This window comes from Cavia porcellus, unplaced genomic scaffold (assembly GCF_034190915.1).
Source record: "Cavia porcellus strain 051 isolate PalLab524CR breed Dunkin Hartley unplaced genomic scaffold, mCavPor4.1 scaffold_14, whole genome shotgun sequence".
In the NCBI taxonomy this organism is placed as follows: domain Eukaryota; kingdom Metazoa; phylum Chordata; class Mammalia; order Rodentia; family Caviidae; genus Cavia; species Cavia porcellus.
The window spans coordinates 76,380,673-76,387,376 of NW_026947497.1; positions in this window are offsets into that span (position 1 = coordinate 76,380,673).

Sequence of the window (6,704 nt, forward strand, 5' to 3'; positions counted from 1 at the left end):
CCTTGGAGCCCAAAACAACCTTTCTCCAGTTTGAGGAGTTCTAATTCTCCCTCTTGGCTGTGTGACCAAGCAGGGTTCAGAGCAGGGCTGTTCAGCCAAGTGGGGCATCCTCTCCTGGCCAGTGCACTCCCCACCCACACCCACACCCCACCCTCATGCCACCCCATACCCCAGCTCCCGGGCTGTAGGTGCACCTCAGCCATGGGGTCCTCAGACACAGGGCACGTGTGTTGTTCCAAAAACCTCAGACTGTCCGATGGACATAAAGAGGCCCAGGAGACATGTGGTCAAAGAGGAAAGGTGGCAGGGAGGGTTAGACCCGCCCAGCCATGATTTCTGGGAGCTGCCTGTGGAGGCTTCTTTCTTCCTTAAACAAAACTTCTTTTTTGGTCTGGTTTTTTGAGACACGGTATCAGGCTTGTCTTGAACTCTACTATGCAGGCCAGGCTGGCCGTCCTCCCGTGTCAGCTTCCTTGAGTGCTGAGAGGACAGGAGTCTGCATAACATTTTGTCATGGTCAGGGATGTAGCTCAGCACCTGCCTGCAAGAATGGGGGTCCTGAATTCGAGTCACAGTACCAAATAACAATAATAATAATACTAATTGGTCATTTGTGGGTCTCCTCAGATTTCAAAGGGAACTCTGGGGCCAAGGTCATGACGCTCTAACTCCTGCTCCTCCCAGCCTGGCCTTCCTGGCCAGGCACAGACAGCACAGCCGTTCCATTGGGGCCCTCACGTTGGCAGTCCGGGCTGGCCGAGCCTGCCTCAGTGCCACCCCCACTTCTCCCAGCCCCAGCACATGACAGGGAGGGGATTTCCTTCTGGGCCCTCACTGAGAATCCATTGTTCCCTTGCCCCACATCAGCGGGCTACAGGGGTGGCTTCAGTAGTTTCATTTCCCTCATTTAGAACGGAGATTTAAGAACCAAAAATCAGAACCGGAAAGAACATAGGCCACCGCCCACATGGGCAGCACTCAACACCTCTCGATGCCAGTCTTGGAAAAGCTTAGGGGCTAATGCCAGGACTCCCAAGCTCCGAGCAGTGGGAGGGAAGGGTTTGGCGGATGGGCCTTCCCAGCGGGCTCAGGCCCGTCCTCCAGCCCTCTGGGGGAAAGGGTCACTCTGGCTCCTTGCCACCGCTGACCCCTCTGGGGATACTGCCTCTTCCTCTTCTGGGAACACTGATGGTATCATGGTGGTCAGAGATGACAGCACGCTGAGGGAAGTGTCCTATCGGAGCCAGGGCACAGCTGGCGGTGGGACGGTGAGGGAAGGGCCCGGGTAACACCACAGCCTGGGACGGGGCAGAGCAGACAGGAGTCATGGACACCGCGACAAGGTGCCAGGAGCTGGGTGGAAGGAGGAGAGCACACTGGTGAGAGGTGTCAGGCAGAATGTTCTGGAAGGCCTCATTTACAGAGCAGAGACGGGCCTGAGGTGCACCAGAGACTGAAGGAGGTGTACAAAAGTGAGTGGTCAGGACACAACCGTACCCAGGAGACTGTAGGAGAGATGACGGTTCCTTGTCGCGCCCCGCTAGGACTTTGTTCACCGCTCATGGGGAACTGCCATTGTCTGTCACAGCTCTGCATTGCCTCCAAGACACAGGTGCCGGCAGGCTTGGAGAATGGCTTGTCACATTCGTGTTTCCTCAAGCAGTCCTCAGGCTACCACCCGATAGGAGTTAGCAAAGATTTCTTTCTTTTTTTGTTTTTTGAAACAGTCTCGCTATATAGTACAGACTGTTGTTGAATTCACTGTGGGCCCAATCTGGCCTTAAACTCCTGGCAATCCTCCTGCCTCCGCTTCCCAAGTGCTGGGGCGATGGGCCTGACCGAACCCACATGCTCCCCAAGACTTTTGAATCGAACATAGGTTAGTGTCACTTGTTGTAGAGAAGCTGGAGAATTTAAGGACTTGGAATGTCATATTTTGGTCACTGCGAAGTCCCTTTTCTTGCCTTTTTTTTAAAATCAGTACCAGGGATCGAACTCACAACCACCTGCTTGCAAGGCAGGTTCTTATGCCGCTGAGCTAAATCCCCAGCCCCGAGAAGTCCCTTTTAATGACTCACAGCTATGAACCAGAGTCCTTACATGGGCTGGAGGCCCAAATACTGCGTCCTTTCTGCGTCCCTCTCATTTCGTATCCTGCCACCTTCCTCCTTGCTCAGTCCACTCAAAGACCCTCAGGCTGGGCAGACCCCTGTCTTAGGTCACGTGCCGCTTGCTCCTTCCAAGGCCGGAATGTCCCCACCACCTTTCCCGTCACCTCCAGCAGGCCCGGCCCAATGTCACGTTCTCAGGAGCCCCCCCCCCCCCCACCGCGGCCCCTAAAGCCACTCCCAACACTCGCTTTCTCTCCTTTGCCTTCTCTTCAGCATATTTTACCTGGTGTCACTGCTTGATATTTATTATCCACGTGCTGATTATCACCACCACCCCCACTGAATCGTGAGCTTCCAAGGAGAAGAGCCTCATCTGTTTATCCAGTGCTGTGTCTCTGAGCTGAGAACTGAGCCACACAGTCTACAGAATTTCTGTAGACTGCATGGATGGATGGAGGGAGAGAAGAAGGGAGGGATGGATGGATGGAAGGATAGATGGATGGATGATTGGATGGATGGATAGATGGATGGATGGATGCTCTTGCACAGAGATGTTTCAGTAGAGCCAGGGTGCACACACTGAGTAATTATAAATGACGATGCTGAAGAGAAAATGGAAGGATGGCTACACTTTCAAGAAGTAGGGTCCTTCAGCCAGTGTGTGGCCCCACCCACTGGAGAGGCTGAGGGAGGACCTTGTCTCAAAAAAAAAAAAAAAAAGTTTAGCCTTCCCAAAGCCAGCTTCCTAGCCATGGTGGGGTAGCAGGCATCCCCAAGACCTCCAGGAGAAGGAAGTAAAAGAGAACTGGTGGGTTCCTGGAACAGGGAGGGGTACAAGCCGGGGTCAGTTACTGTTCCCAAGAAGTAAGGAAATGCTCTGGAGGGAGAGGAGGAAGTGTTGGTGACAGAGCAGAGGGGCCAGGGCAGTGGGGCGAGGTGCACACTGCGCAAAGCAAGGGACTGAAGCTCAGAAATACGCTGCACAACCAGCTACCCCCAGGAGCACCACATGTGAAGGAACAGATCACCGAGAGGCGCCCTCTGGGGCCCCTGGGGGCCTGAGGGACGAAGGACGGTGGAGAGGAGTTCACCCTGGTCGACTTCCCCAACAGGACACTGCAGAGGCCCCTACTTTTGTAGTGGGTGCATTTTGTGGGGAGGTGGGACCCAGGGATTGCAGAGTGCTTGCCTCGTATCTGCGAGCTGACTGGCTACTCCACCCTCATATAGAGAGCAAAGCAATAGCAGGGCCTGGGGCCTTGACTGCTGCAAGGCATGCTGGGAAGTGTGGGTTTGATTGGCAGTTGAGCAGTTTAGCCGCAAACTGGGTGGGGGGCGGAAGCAGGGAGGAGTAATCTTTTTTTCTCACAGCATTCGGGAGGAAGATCAGCCTCTCTGAGGCAACCGTTATCATCACTTTAGATCTGCGCATGACTGGCTGGATTTCCACCCACTGACCCTCCAGAGAGACGCCTCCTCTGCATGGCTTCTCACCACGGTTACAGATATCATCGCAACAACAACGCGATGCCACTCATGCCGCCAAAGCCCCACCCCAGACCCAGTGCTCCGCCCCACCCCCACCCCACCCCGTGGGACCTCCTGCTCTCTCCTCAGACCTCCCCAAGTAGTGATGAGGCCCACCCTGTCCAATGTAGCTTCTCTGCTTAGGGAAAGTGCCCACCTAACTCTTTCCAAAAGTAGGCTCCTGGGAATTATGATCCCTTAATCACAGTGGAAAGTGTCTCAAGGCACAGAGCCTCGTTCCCGAGTGACAGGGTCACCCGCAGCCTCTACCCAGAGCAATAATGACCTGAGCTCTGGCTTGGGGATAGCAGAGAGAAGAGCAACAGAGAAGACACCCGGAGCACGTCTCTGAGATGCTTTCTTCTTGTGCTTCCGGACATGACCTGGCCTAAAAGCCAGGTCTTCTGTGACAGTCTCTCCGGGTCACAGTGACCTTCAGATGCTCCAAAAAAGCCTAGTGTTATGGAGAGCAAGTTAGCCTTATAAAAATACTTAGGATTGAAAAAAAATTACTTAGGGCTGGAGTGTAGCTCAGTAGTAGAACACTTGCGCCTGATGTGGCCCTGGGTTCAGTTTCAGTCTCCAGTCCCTCTCTCTCTCTCTCTCTCTCTCTCTCTCTCTCTCTCTCTCTCTCTCTCCCTGCTCCCCTTTCACGCATGCATGCGCACACACACATGCATTTGTCGCTCAATAACTCAGTAACAGAAAAGTAACTCAATTTAAAAATAGGGGAACAAGCCGGGTGCAGTGGATCACTCCTGTAATCCTAACTCTGCAGAGGCTGAGGCAGGAGGATCTCCAGGAGTTCAGGCCAACCTGGGCTACTTACACACAGTAAGTTCAAGGACAGCCTGAATTACATATGGAGACTCTGTCTCAAACAAATAAAAAATGGACAAAGACCCTGAACATTTCTCCACAAGATCTGCCAGTAGCCATTAAGCACATAAAAACATTGTTCACCGTCAGGGAAATGCAAATCAAAATTACCACAAGATCCCACTTCACAGCCACTAAGGTAGCTGGAACCAAAAGGTCAGAGGGCTGTTGGCAAAGTCCCGGAGGACCCGGGGCTCTCCTATGCAGTCGGTGAGAATGTCAAGAGGGGGCAGAAATGTTGGTAAACAGGACACGAGTTAGAGCACTCACCAGAAAAAATGAAAATAGATCCACACAAAAACCTGGTGCAGATGTTCATAATAGCATCATTCATGACAGCCAGAAAATGGAAACAATGTAAATATCCATCACCTGTTCAATGGTGAAATACAGTACACCTGTCCCTTGCATTGCTAGAGAATTTGCTTCCGGGCCCCCTTTAATGCCAAAATCACCAGGTGCACAAGTCCTTTATGTAAAACATCACATTTGCTTATAACCTATCCTGCTGTGACCTTTAAATCACCTCTCAATTCCTTTTAATACTCAACGCAACATAAACGTGTCTGTAAATAGTTCTTGTATTCTTGAGGGAACAGTGACAAGAAAAACAGTCTGTGTTCACTACAGATGTAATTTAAGAATACGTATATATTTTCTATCTATGGATGGTTGAATCCACAGATGTGGAGCCCTCAGATAAAACCAGCCATCTGTGTATCCATTATAGTGAATAAAATTTGACTATAAAACAGAATTGAGTGCTAGACAGGTTTGGTGATGCTGGGTGGAGTAATCTTAGCACTGAGAAGGCTGAGGCAGGAGGATCACCAGCCTGGGACACATAGTGAGTTTGAGGCCAGTGTAGGCTACACAGTGTGAATCTGTCTCAAAAAATAAATAAATAAATAAATAAAATGACAAGCAAGGAAAAGAAAAGAAAAAAAATGAAGTACTCACAAATTCTAAACATAGATAAACTTTTTTTTTTATTTAAGGAGAAAAGAAAAGAAAGAAAAAAAAACAGTGAAGGGGTACAAGTTATACAGATTTACAGAAGAAAAAAATGCGCAGTAGGAAATCACTAGTTAATGGATTACATATTGCCATCTTAGAAATAATTGTTCAAGTCACAAAATTAAAGCTTGTAGAGTGGACATTCCAACAATGATACTGCAAACAGTTCAAAACATAGATAAACTTTAAAAACATTATGCTAACTGAAAAAAGTGGTCACAAAGGTTACATATGATTCTGTTTTGTATGCAAAATGTCCAGAGTCGGCAACTACAGACAGACAAAAAGATTAGTTGTTACTAAGGCCTCAGGGGCTGGGAAAAATGGGGTGTAACTGCTAATAGGTATAAGGTTTTCTGGAGAGCTGATGAAATTATGTTCTAAGATTGTGGTTAACTTTACAGTCTGTTAATATATTAAAAAAAACATCCCCTCACACACCTTAGATGTGTGCATTCTATGATAAGGAGTTAGATCTCAATAAAACTGTTATATTACAAACAATTAAAGGGGGGCTGGTGATATAACTCAGTGGCATAAGCAGCTGCCTGGCAAGCTCAAGTCCTGAGTTTGATTCCCTGTACCATAAAAGAAAAACCTAAAAGGGAATCCAGAAAAAATAATTAAATTCCATCAACTCAGTACCTTCACTGTAAGAAACAGAAATGCTTAAAATATTTCTAAAAACCGGAATGAATGGCTGGGGATTTCACTCAGCGGCACAGCCACCTGCCTGGCAAGCGCAAGGTCATGAGTTCGATCCCTGGACCCCCCTAATGAAAAAGATCAGTGCTTACATGATATTCAGCAACAGCCGGGGACATACCTCTGTAAAATACCCTGCTTCTTGACTATTAGAATTCACATCAGCAGGGATGCCACAGCAACTAGCCATACTTTAAAGCTAGTGGAACAGTGATATGGCACTATTTGGATGTTGTGTGGAGTTTCTCTCCATAGCTCTTGAGTATTTCATAAATATATATTTAGCTTCTCCAAGTAAAAATATTTCACCACTATTGAACTCTTGCCTTGGTATCTGTTTGAATGTTCTTAAACATTATGTTTTGAAGATTTTGGAGCTATGGGTTTCTTACTAAAATACTTTTCTGCTCGGCATGGTGCTGCACACCTGTCGTTCCAGCCCTGATGAGGCTGAGGTAGGAGGCT